The sequence below is a fragment of the Lepidochelys olivacea genome, assembly GCF_965140295.1.
Source record: "Lepidochelys olivacea isolate rLepOli2 genome assembly, chromosome: 4".
NCBI lineage: Eukaryota > Metazoa > Chordata > Testudines > Cheloniidae > Lepidochelys > Lepidochelys olivacea.
The window spans coordinates 148,665,914-148,679,146 of record NC_140414.1 but is presented as its reverse complement, the minus strand read 5'-3'; the positions used below and the strand labels follow the sequence as shown (position 1 = coordinate 148,679,146).

Here is a 13,233-nt window from a genome sequence, read left to right as displayed (position 1 = left end):
TGTTACCCCTGGTTAGCTAGATGATGAAAGTAGCAGAGGCCATGGTGCATAGCAACTGCCATCCGGAAGGACTAAAGATGGTCACTTAGGGAATATGTCTGAAAAGTTACTTAAAGTGCTTCAGAAATGGTGAAAGAATGTGGTTTGTGTGTAGAAGCCCTCTTTTAAACTAGGTCTCCTATGATTGTCCTCTGCTCTTGACAGCCAAGCCTTGGAGTATGTGCTGCTCGCTAGCTTCCTGGAGTTTGGATTTTCTAAGATGTTCCGTCCCTGATCCATGGGCTGGCTCTGAGGCTTTCCCACTAGTATTCTGTTAGCTGTGTTTAATTCCATTCAATGGCTAAGGCCAGGTGGGATTTGTTTGGGTTTGTTAGTCTCTAAGGTGCTACAAGTACTCCTGTTCTTTTTGGGTTTGAAGTTAGTCAACATTAACTATGTTTTACTCAAACTACATGTTGAGACTCCAGTGTCAAGAGAACCAAATTTGTGAGCGCCCCTCTAGAGAGAGCTGGTTGGTTGTAGTACTTTACTTGTCTTGGGAGTAATACGACACCTAATATATTAACAGGTTGATTATCCGAAAGACTCTGGATCAACTCTGTTGGCAACGCTAGAAACACCCAAACCATTTGCCTGGCACACCAAAGTAACCATACATGCCCTGTGGGATTCCCACTCTCATTCCTCGGGGCTGAGGTTAGTGGGTTCAGCTTAGTATTTTTCCCATTTGCTGAGTTGACAAGTATTTGTGCCCCTGCCCTTGCCCCACCATAATCTTCTAATCTCTTATTTGAAATTGCTCTGTTTGCTTTTAGGTGTCAAACCAGAGTAAGTCCAGCACTAGAGTGGTGCTCGCACAGTAGGAGCTTTGTCACAGCAATGCCTTGCTAGTTCATCTACAAGTCTAACAGCAACAGATCCAGGCTGCTTAAGATTCTGTTAGATGAGACAGCAGCCGCCCGCATTGTGTCACTGGATGATGGGTCTGTTATTAATCCTTGAGTAATCGCCTTTGATGAGGACCGAATATGGCAGCACCAGATATTATATATTCAGTAATAACTAGCCTTAGCGCAAACGAAGACTAGAATTATTTCTAAGTCTCTCCTTTTTCAAGTCCTCTTTAGCTACCTCTTAAATTTGAGGCTAAGAGGATTTTAACTTGCGGTCATGAATCTCTTCCTGGGAGACTTCCAGAGAAGTGCTGCTGTGTTCAAGGTTTGCCCCCAAACTTTTGATCTATATTTTGAGTGACAGATTAAGGGTGCAATTAGTCACATATGCATGTAGGGAGGTATCACTGTGCGCTCACATAATGACATGATCCTGGCTTCAAAATGTAACACGCATATTTGGGGGGTTATGTGCCCTGGTGAAACAAAGCTCTAAAATTGTTGTGTGCAGGCAGCGCACATTAGTGACCCAAATATTTGTGCTTAAATCATAAGTGCGTTGAAATATATTCCATTTTTGGTATTTTTTAAACCTGTGTGTGTGTGAGAGAGAGAGAGAGAACTGACCTGGGGAGGATCTGAATAGTTTTTCTGGGTGTGAAAAGCGCTCTGTCCTATCCACAGTTGCCTGAGACATCCAGTCTCCCTACAGCACCCAAGATTTGAGGCACAGTAGGGTGAAGACTCCTCTAGGGCGAAGGAGTTCTGCAGGAATGCTGCACCTGGGAGGCTTTGAGCTAACCTGATGGTTCTGAAGCTTGGTGGGGACGGAGCCATGGGTTTCCATAACCGCGCAGTTTCCATAGCATTGTCTCGTTTTAGAATGGCCTACTAGCTTACGTGCCTCTTTGGCCACTGCTGTACATTGAGCTGATATTTATGATAGAGCTGTCCACAGTGATGTCTCGATATATTTCCTGAGGGGTTCTAACTAATTTAGAATCCATCAGTGCGCATGACTGATTTAAATTATTCCTTCCAGTGCTCCTCACCTTGGATTAGTCTGTGAATTCAATTGGTCTTTATAATGTTCAGTTACTTGCTTTTGTTAGATTTTCCTAGAATTCCTCACAATCCTTTGTTGCCTTGACTTTGTAATTGGCAAATGTAACCACTTTGCTCTACATCCCACCTTCCTGACTACCACCAGACCTATACCAGACATTCCCAGCGATGCTTGGCACTATTGTTAGCCTGTCATAGACATTTAACTTACCAAAGGCCAGTCCTTCATTGTTCTAAAGTCTATAGAGCTATTACAATGGATACTTCAGTCTGCTTGCAGCTTGTCAGTCACTGGCAGAAGGGGAATGCCCTGCCTCTGAAGTTCCTCCAGTTTGGTGTGCCCCCTGCTCCCCCACTCTTCCCTGCTGCAGGGATACTCCAGTCTTTATTTCACGCTTCTGACTGACCGTTCAGCCCTGTAACAGTCTGTCCAATTCCCAGCTGCATCCCAGGGCTGTGTTTGCCCTTTGGGATTTGTCCCTGAGTTCTGCTTCCCCTGTTTGCAGCGCCTGGTTCCCTGCAGACTTCAGGGAGCGCTCAGGTGAGAAAAGCCAGAGGCTGAAGGATAAGTGGGGAACAAGAGACAGGTCCTTGGAGAGTCTCAAGGTGGTTGACCAGCTCTGGGGGCAGAATGCATTCCCCTCCCTTAGCGTAGGCCCTGGTGGGTCACCCCTACCCTCTCCCCTAGGCAGGAAAGGAGACACACAGTATTGGAAAAGAACTGTCTGTGAGGCTGGTGCCCCCATCTCGGTATGGGGGGTTAAACCAGAGGGGCAGCATGCCAGATGGAAAATTACACTGAGCCCCTATGGCTTGCACCAACAGATGGCAGAGCTCAGCTGCCTCCCATTGGGCCACGGGTAGAGAGCACTGGCCACCTTGCGCCAGAGGTGAGTAAGGGTCAGCTCCCGCCGCCGACTGCCGTCTCTGTAACAGGGCTCCCTGCTGATAGCCCAGGCACCCCATGGAAAAACAGACCCAGCTGGCTCACCTAGCACTTATGCAGTAGAGAGGGGCAGAGCTTCTGGGAAGTCCATTCTTGAATCCCACCTTCCTTGAGAGACCCAGAAAGGGGCCCATGTTGGGGAGGGAAAAGAATAAGCCCAGCCTCTTTGTAAACAGGGTGATCACTGAGAGCTCAGCGACCTGAGCTCAGATTATCCCCTCACTTTTCCATTGCGGGTTCATAGGGACAAACTCACAAGGGGGAAGTAAAATCAGTGCTTGTTTCTCCTTCTAACCTCCATGGAGTGCAGTATGGCGGGTCAGTGCAGAAAGACCAGGTGATAGACGTGCTGATTAGTGTGTGTGTGTGTCGCGCTCACACCTGTGTCCATATGTAGAGGGAATTCTTCCACCTTAGGAGAGGGGAGCCAGCAGTCCAAATCAGAGTTAGGGGATTATATAATAGATATACTATATTCTATTAAAAATAACAAAAGAGCGGCTGGACACTTTCCATTTAGAATTCTGGGTACTGTGAAGCTATGCTGAGAGAGTCTGCAGTCACCTTGGACAAGTGATAGCTGTGCATCCCTTCTGGTGTTCCCTTAGAAGTTGTAATAGACAGAGGGGATTTTCCTGTCATACCTAAAAGACTGGAGAGTATTGGGCTGCCATCCCCAGCTGCCGCTGTGGGTTGCCACACCCTAACGTCTGGGCTGTTGTTCCCAGCAGCTGTTTCAGGTTGCTGTGGGTCACCAGCACTTCCTTTCCCCCTAGAAGCTGGCTATGGGGTGAAGAAGGGGGCAGCAGCCTAGTTATAGAAGAACAAGCCCTTGGCCCACCCGTTACCTCTTTCTAGCCCCTGGCCTCCATTTCATAAAGGCAGACGCTTTCTCGGTGTGCATCTGTCCAAATCCAACCTGGAGTCAGTGCCCCAGGTGAATGTGGCTATCTTCCCTGGTAGCAAGGACTCTGTTTCCAGCATGGGCAATTTTTTACCTGCAAGTGGCCTCCTCACAGGCCACCAAGTCCAGGCCACCTAAGCCCCCTCCTTTGGGCATAGATGTGCTTCTGGTCCTGGAAATCAGACACTCAAGCAAATCAGTTCCTAGCTTTCTTACGGATACAGGGGGGAGTTCTATGGTAAGCTGAGGCTATTCAGAGTCCTCAGAAAAGTGAACTTGCCGTCCTAGCTTCTGCCCGGTGCTATAGAAAGGAATACAGATCGTACGGCAAGTGGAAGCCATCCCTGAACTACAACAGGAGAAAATACCTCTTTGAACGGTAGCTCAAAAAGCGCAGGTTGCTGCGGCAAGGTCAGCAGCTGCCCTCAGTTACTTCAGAGCTCTGACTCTGAACCAGCCCTGCCTGGAGGTAGACACAGATCGCAGCCAGGCTCTCTTATTTTGGGAGTAAATTGCTCCCTGCAGCTTTGGTTAAAGTGAGGTCCCTGGAGAGTAGCCAGAGGCAGTAATCTGTAGTACTGTGCAAGAATCGCAGGAACAGCTTTGTCCCATTACCGTTCTTAAGAAACCCCTGGAAATTCCAGGGAATGAATGAAATCGTGCATTACCTATTTCTGATCAGCTGAGTTTTGAAGTTGGGAGCTTTCTCAGATGAGACCAGTATTCAGGCAGCAATTCAGATGTTTTGGAAGGGCGGGGGAGAGAAGGCAAATTCTGATTCAGGACCCACTTCTCTTGTAGGGACTTTGGGTCTCCCTCGGCAAGGGAGTCTCCCCTCTCCCCAGTACCTTGGGCTGGTACCGCAAAGAGGCAAGTTGTCAGGGGATTCCTCTGTGCTCCACTGTACAGGAACAGATGTCCTGGGCATCAGGTTACAACACCATTGGCCCAGCCACCCCTCTATCTGGAGCCCAAATTGCGTTGCGACCCCATGCGCCTGGTCACAACATCATTCACTGAAACTTGGCCTTGCTGCCCAGCTGTGGAGGGGGTGAGGTGGCCTGGTCAAATGGAGAGGCGTTGTAAGCACGCAGCTGGAGCGATGTTCTGGACCGATGCTCTGGACCGCTCTGGCAGCAGCCGTACTGATTTAGTACAGGAACGCTGCTTAAAAGTGGTTGGGCTTGGCCCCCCAGGCTCCGCAGCCTATGGAACTATGAGCAAGTGCAAAAGCCTTGGTGTCAGTCTCATCTTCTCCCCTCTCCCCAGCTGGTGCCACTGCTCTTGTACGTGTAATTCAGACAAGTAGTCCTCACTCCTGCCCCCGAGGTAAATCCCTAATTATCACAGTATGCTCCTTCAGAGCACTGACATTCATAGCGCAGAGAAGTTAGAACTTCTACACTGAGATCTGCTAGGTGGCCACATGACCATCAATGCCTAAATTCACCCCGACTTTACATACTGGCCATCCAATCTTTAGCCAGCGTCATTTTTTTTGGCAGAAGCATTCTCCACACCTTAGTGCCCAGGAGAAGATGGAGGACATGTAATATACCTCATTTTGGATGTCCGTATTTAAAGGATGATAGTGGGGGTACGCTGCTGTGAAAATCCCATTGTAACAGATCTGTGAACCTTAGCACAATGGAGAATAGGAAAATGTATCTGTGCCTACCTGAAAATGTCCTTTCTCTGAGCAATGAAGTCCCGAGGTATGACCCAGCCTGGAGATGAGAATATCATTCAGAACTTAGATGGAAATTAACATTGAAAGATTTGGGTTTTGTTGTTAGGAGTTATTTCCCATGCCCTGCAGTAGGGGAAATTGTACGTTTTCCACTTTGTACTTAGCACAATTTGTAATTTAAGAAAGTGCAATTGAATTATCCTGGCTGTGGAAGTTGTTTCAATTGGTGGAAACTTCGTGGGGTGGGTCATTCCCCTGTTGCCAGTACTGATGGGTCTGGTTCTGCCCCGAAGCTGCCAGCTGGTTGACATAGGCATTGTGGTGAATCTGTGAGCCTTTAATAAGCAGGTAAGCAGATCCACTTTTCCTGTTAGATTAGCCAGGCCATCTTCCTAACCTTCTCATAATGAGAACTGACTATTTATTCCATCTTTTTGCTTCATATCTTGTATCCTGCTTCTAATCCGTGATGGGACTTTACCTGTCACCTTGTGTTTACCAGCTTTTTTGACAGCTTCTTGTGAGCCTTCTGAAAGCCCAAGTTGTCCACCCTGTTTCTTGTATCTACTGTTTGAAAGAATTGACAAAGAGTTTTGGAGGGGCACAGTTTTCCCATGTAAAAGCCAGACTGGCTTGTCTCTTTGTTTTTGCCTGGGAACTTTACTGTCCCCAATGATTTTCTCCCCCAGTTTTACAGATAATATTCACTAATCTGTAACTTCTGGGACCACACTTAGCTTCTGTTGTCTAACTGTTCTGAGTGAAAAATTATATTTCCATGGGATTGACCAGAGAGATCTGGTACCTCATAAACTGTGAAACCCTTTTATTTAGTGTCTGCTTTTCCCAGGTTTAATTTTATTTTTTCTTCTCCCTCATTCGGTACTGATGACACTTGCATGAATGATGTAAGGGTCTTGGTTTATTAGTCACTTGAGGTGCCACATACCCCTATGACATCAATTGACTGCTGTGTTAATAATTGCAGCAACCAACTATTGACTTCCAGTGAGAAATAAACTAAGAAACTGACGCCGTATTTTTATGTAAGTTAGTTTAATGCAAGTGCATTAATACAGAATGAGAAAGGAAGCCAATTAAGGCAAAACTCTTCTTAGATGCCATTTTATTAATTAAAAACTTAATAGCAAATACCATTCAGTGCATATGTGAGGGACAGTACATCTTAAATCTGCTTTCAGAACTGAGGCCAATGGATGCAGCTGTTGCTTAAATAACTAAATCAAGTGCTTTAGTTAAGTCTAGTATTTGGAACTGATCAAAAGTAGAATTCTTGCTAAATTGTACAGTATCTGGAAACACAGATAAAAGAGTCCATTTGATATCTGTAGCTAATGTATTTAGAGGCCCCAACTAGGTTCAATACCCCATTGTACTAGGGACTGTACACACCTAGAATAAGTCAGTCACTATCTTGAAGTGTAAATAGACAAGACCAACAAAGGGATGGAGGAAAGGAATGTAACATTTCTGCAGAGTGAACAATATGGTGTCCTGCAAATGTCACGGTAATTCCATGATTTTAATTTCACTTTAATGTTTTGGTTGGGGTTTTGTTGGGAGTGCATTTGATAAAGGAAGGTACATAGCAGGGAAGAAGGTAAGGGAGATGGGGGAGGGTGAAGCTAGGAATTAATTTTGCCCTTTTTAATTCATCAATTACTGAAGTGCTATTATCTTTTCTTCTTTTTTTTTAAATTAATTCTTAGCAGTGATGTAGTGCTTACAAATCATAATTTTAGCTTTATAGTCTCACCATGAAGTATGCAAGTATTACCCCCACTTTACTGGAGGGGTAGCTGAGTTGTAAAAGGCCAAATCAGCCCTCACCAGACCAACCCCACTGATTTCGGAGACAGCAAAACGTCACCCAAAAAGCTTACATGATTTGCAAAAGACAAGAAAAAGTCAGCAATCAGATTTCAAGAATAGTAGTTTTACAGTGGAATAGAAAAGTTGCAGACCTCATATGAGGATTGAGGGGTTTTACTGATCTTGGAAAATTCACAGTGGATGATCAGCAAAGCCACTAGGACTTCAGGGTTTCTGAGTTTAAGTTTGAAAGGTTTGATATGAGCCTAATGCCTCAGCAGTGAAGAAGTCAGAAATGGAAATGTTTCAGAGTAGTCTGTATCCGCAAAAAGAAAAGGAGTACTTGCGGCACCTTAGAGACGAACAAATTTATTTGAGCATAAACTTTCGTGAGCTACAGCTCACTTCATCGGATGTAATGCTCTACATAAGAATGATGCCTGACTAATCTAATCGCCTTTTATGATGAGATTACTGGTTCTGTGGATGAAGGGAAAGCAGTAGATGTATTGTTTCTTGACTTTAGCAAAGCTTTTGACACGGTCTCCCACAGTATTCTTGTCAGCAAGTTAAGGAAGTATGAGCTGGATGAATGCACTATAAGGTGGGTAGAAAGCTGGCTAGATTGTCGGGCTCAACGGGTAGTGATCAATGGCTCCATGTCTAGTTGGCAGCCGGTATCAAGTGGAGTGCCCCAAGGGTCGGTCCTGGGGCCAGTTTTGTTCAATATCTTCATAAATGATCTGGAGGATGGTGTGGATTGCACTCTCAGCAAATTTGCGGATGATACTAAACTGGGAGGAGTGGTAGATACGCTGGAGGGGAGGGATAGGATACAGAAGGACCTAGACAAATTGGAGGATTGGGCCAAAAGGAATCTGATGAGGTTCAATAAGGATAAGTGCAGGGTCCTGCACTTAGGACGGAAGAACCCAATGCACAGCTACAGACTAGGGACCGAATGGCTAGGCAGCAGTTCTGTGGAAAAGAACCTAGGGGTGACAGTGGACGAGAAGCTGGATATGAGTCAGCAGTGTGCCCTTGTTGCCAAGAAGGCCAATGGCATTTTGGGATGTATAAGTAGGGGCATAGCGAGCAGATCGAGGGACGTGATCGTCCCCCTCTATTCGACATTGGTGAGGCCTCATCTGGAGTACTGTGTCCAGTTTTGGGCCCCACACTTCAAGAAGGATGTGGATAAATTGGAGAGAGTCCAGCGAAGGGCAACAAAAATGATTAGGGGACTGGAACACATGACTTATAAGGAGAGGCTGAGGGAGCTGGGATTGTTTAGCCTGCAGAAGAGAAGAATGAGGGGGGATTTGATAGCTGCTTTCAACTACCTGAAAGGGGGTTCCAAAGAGGATGGCTCTAGACTGTTCTCAATGGTAGCAGATGACAGAATGAGGAGTAATGGTCTCAAGTTGCAGTGGGGGAGGTTTAGATTGGATATTAGGAAAAACTTTTTCACTAAGAGGGTGGTGAAACACTGGAATGCGTTACCTAGGGAGGTGGTAGAATCTCCTTCCTTAGAGGTTTTTAAGGTCAGGCTTGACAAAGCCCTGGCTGGGATGATTTAACTGGGAATTGGTCCTGCTTTGAGCAGGGGGTTGGACTAGATGACCTTCTGGGGTCCCTTCCAACCCTGATATTCTATGATTCTATGATTCTATGCATGTAGTGGAAAATACAGTGGGGAGATTTTATATACACAGAGAACATGAAACAATGAGTGTTACCATACAGACTGTAACGAGAGTGATCAGGTAAGGTGAGCTATTACCAGCGGGGGAGGGGGAACCTTTTGTAGTGATAATCAAGGTGGGCCATTTCCAGCAGTTGACAAGAACATGTGAGGAACGGGGGGGGGGGGGAGAATAAACATGGGGAAATAGTTTTACTCTGTGTAATGACCCATCCACTCCCAGTCTTTATTCAAGCCTAAATTAATTGTATCCAGTTTGCAAATTAATTCCAATTCAGCAGTCTCTCGTTGGAGTCTGTTTTTGAAGTTTTTTTTGTTGAAGAATTGCCACTTTTAGGTCTGTAATCAAAATGGAAAAGAAACTATTAGCTCAACCAGTTCACCTCTCCATCAGTTGAGATGGCCTGGATGATTTAATAAGTTTACTGCTATGTTAGAGACTGTACTGCATCTGCATACTACAGTACGTCTAGTAACCTTGTAGAAAAGATGGTATTCATGGAAGTGGCTTCCAAAACTACAGAGAGAGAATGTATACATAAATCCCTTTCTCTCCACTACATCTAGAGTCTGTCTCCCTCACAGGTGATTTTACAGAGACGTTTGTTTTATGGTTCCCAGAAAACTGTTTTCAGTAAGGTTATACCACTTTAAAAGTAACCTTCAGATACGTTACATGTATGACTAGATATGTAGCAAAGAAATGTAAAGTCTTCCTTTCTTTAGCAGTGAAGATTGTGGAAGTTAGTGAGAAAAAGACTGTTGAAAGGGATAGCAGGAATGTCCTGGCTTGTCAGTTAGCTTTCTGTACACTAAATTGGATTCAGTTAATTTTAACATATTTTGGTCTGGTAATGTATATAAGAAAGGACCACAGTTTTTCCTTTTATAACATTACAGAAAATAACTCTTCTCCAGTAAAATCTGTGGAATTCATTTCTTGCTACTGCATTATCTGGTTGGTTAGCTGCAATCTCAGGAGGAGGAGCTTATTCAGCTTGGGAAAAGGCCCTTTCTTTCTCTTGGTTCATCTATTGAAAAGGAAGGAAGTGAATGTGGTAGGAATCAATGTCTAAATGGGTTTGAAGTGAGAGGCTATGAAATTTCCAATTCGATGGATAAGGGTTTTTGCCTGCTTTGAGTGTAGCATGGAGCTTGCTGCTAATTCTTAAAGCAGCATGTTGGTCTGAAAATGCGATTTTCAAAGGATAAAAAAATTGGGCACATGCGTTCTCTCCACGCACCCCCTCTTTGTAAGAATGGCCAGACTAGGTCAGACCAAAGGTCCATCTAGCCCAGTATCCCGTGTGCCAACAGTGGCCAGTGTCAGGTGCCCCAGAGGGAATGAACAGAACAGGGAATCATCAAGTGATCCATCCCCTGTCGCCCATTCCCAGCTTCTGGCAAACAGCATCTAAGGACACCATCCCTGTCCATCTTGGCTAATAGCCATTGATGAACCTATTCTCCATGAACTTACCTAGTTCTTTTTTGAACTCTGTTATAGTCTTGGCCTTCACATCATCTTCTGGCAAGTAGTTCCACAGGTTGACTGTGCATTGTGTGAAGAAATACTTCCTTTTATTTGCTTTAAACCTGCTGCATATTAATTTCATTTGGTGACCCCTAGTTCTTGTGTTATGAGAAGGAGTAAATAATACTTCCTTATTTACTTTTTCCACCCCAGTCATGATTTTCTAGACCTCTATCATGGTCCCCTCTTGCCAGCTGAAATGTCCCAGTCCTATTAATCTCTCCTCCTATGGAAGTCGTTCCATACCCCTAAAATGATTTTTGTTGCCCTTTTTCTGAACCTATTTCAATTCCAATATATCTTTTTTGAGATGGGGCAACCACATCTGCACGCAGTATTCAAGATGTGGGCGTACCATGGATTTATACAGAGGCAATATGATGTTTTCTGTCTTATTATCTATCCCTTTCTTAATGATTCCCAACATTCTGGTCGCTTTTTTGACTGCCGCTGCACATTGACTGGATGTTTTCAGAGAACTATCCACAATGACTCCAAGATCTTTCTTGAGTGGTAACAGCCAATTTATACCCCATCATTTTATAGGTATAGATGGGATGTTTTCCAATATGCATTACTTTGCATTTATCAACATTGAATTTCATCTGCCATTTTGTTGCCCAGTTTATGTTGTGGAAAGCAGGGCTAGAAGGCTTTTGTGTGATTTTTTTTTTTAAGGGACTTTTCTTTTTTTTCCCATTAAAGACTCGGGGGGGTCTCCTACCGTGGAAGAGTCTATGGTGGCCAGAGACATAGACAGTGACTGGGATTGGCTGTTTAATCAGATGGCTTAAAACTCTTGTTTTTGTTAATACCTGCTGTGCTCCAATGCCTAATGAATGCTTGGGAGCAAGGGTATCTGTTCAAGATTAAACACTCTCACCCTTTCAGTTAAGGTGTGGGAACTCACAATAAATATCTGAGATACTCACAGATTCCTCCAGCAAACCCAGACTTGACATTCATGATCTTGTTAATGTAAAAGGATGTTTTAACATCAACCATTCAGGTCATCTTTACACATAATAAAATAGTTTCAGGGAAACAGAATTTAAAAACATTTGCAGGTCACCTTTTAAACTACTTCGAGTACCATAACTTCCTGCTATCTTGCCTCTGTGACTCTCACCTTGTCCCACTTCAATGCAACCAGAACACTGCAGGCGTAATGTACCTTGCCCTCATTCCAGCCACATCTGGCCTTTTTTCATATTCCTTCACTGGCTTTCATCTGCCTGATTCTTTGGTGGTGTCCAACTTGGCTGTTTCCTTCATTCTTGCTAAATTGGATAATTGTCTTGCTCATGTCCTCCTCATGCACTTATTTCCACACCTTCCCTCTGTCCTTGTGTTTGGAATGCCCCTCCTGAGAACATGCTTTTATCCAGGAGGCCCACAAGTCCTAGTCCTCCCTTCAGAGGCACGCCTACTAATGAAACCGTGAAGCAGAAATCCCTTCAACCCTTCTCCCAACATATCAGTGGAGCTGAGGTGACAAGTGCTCTAGAATTCCATTCATTCATCTTGATGTCAGCATCTGTTCTGTACCCTTTCCAGCAGGGATTGTCCTCCTGCCTGTATTTCTAACAGAAATGGTGTGTAACAGGCTGACCTACACAATCGATGTCCATGTTCCTATTGAGGGTTGGGGCACCCTTTGTTTATGGATCTCTGTGTACCAGGGAGGGGAGTTTCAGCTGAGGTCACTGAAAGATCATTTGTAAAATGAAAGCTCAACTTGTAAGAGAATTTTTGCCTTCCATGAGGTGGTCACATGAGCTGTGAGGTCTCCAATCTGGAGAAATTAAGGTAATTTCAGGTCATCAATTCTATTTAACAGATTTTAGCCAAGAAAACTCTTGAAGGCTCTGGCACTGATAGGCTGGCCCAGGGGTGGACAAACTTTTTTGGCCTGAGGGCCACATCGGGGAATAGACATCGTATGTCTGGCCATGAATGCTCACAAAATTGGGGTTGGGGTGTGGGAGGGGGTGAGACCTTTGGTTGGGGGTGCAGGCTCTGGGGTGGGGCTGGGAATGAGAGGTTTGGGGTGCAGGAGAGTGCTTCATGCTGGGATCGAGGGGTTTGGAGAGCGGGAGGGGAATCAGGGCTGGGGTAGGGGATTGGGGCGTGGTGAGAGGCTCAGGGGTGCAGGCTCCAAGTGCCACTTACCTCAAGCAGCTCCCGGAAGCAGTGGCATGTTCCTTCTCCAGCACCTATGCGTGGAGCGGGGCCACGTGGTTGCTTCCAGGAGCCACCTGGTGCCCTGACTGGAGCGCCAGAGCAGGGCTGAGTCGTGTGGTGCAGCCCCCACCCCAGCTGGAGCCCCAGAGTGGGGCCAACCCTCGTGGTGCGGCCCCTGACCCGGCGCCCCAGCTGGAGCACCGGAGCGGGACAAGCCCCAGACCCCACTCGCGGGCCGTAGTTTGCCCACTCCTGGCCTGGCCCATTGGCAAGATGAATGATTATGAATTGGGTTTAGGAATCTGTCTGTTTCATCAGATCAGGGCCATGGTATAATGTTTACAAATTTACTATGGTGGTTAATGCTGTCTGTGCAGAGCCGTATAATAGCTTCATGATCCGGAAGAAAACTCCGGTTGCTAGGTCACGCTGGAGCCTAACCTGGGGTGTGCTGTTTCTGTAACAGAAAGTCACATCAC

At 45.5% G+C, this 13,233-nt stretch overlaps 1 protein-coding gene across 10 annotated transcripts in view; it reads left to right on the top strand.

The window, feature by feature from the left end:
• The window catches only part of DCTN1 (dynactin subunit 1), a 144,032-nt gene that overhangs the window by 23,647 nt on the left and 107,152 nt on the right, over positions 1-13,233 (top strand). The gene's annotated exons all lie outside the window — the stretch shown is intronic.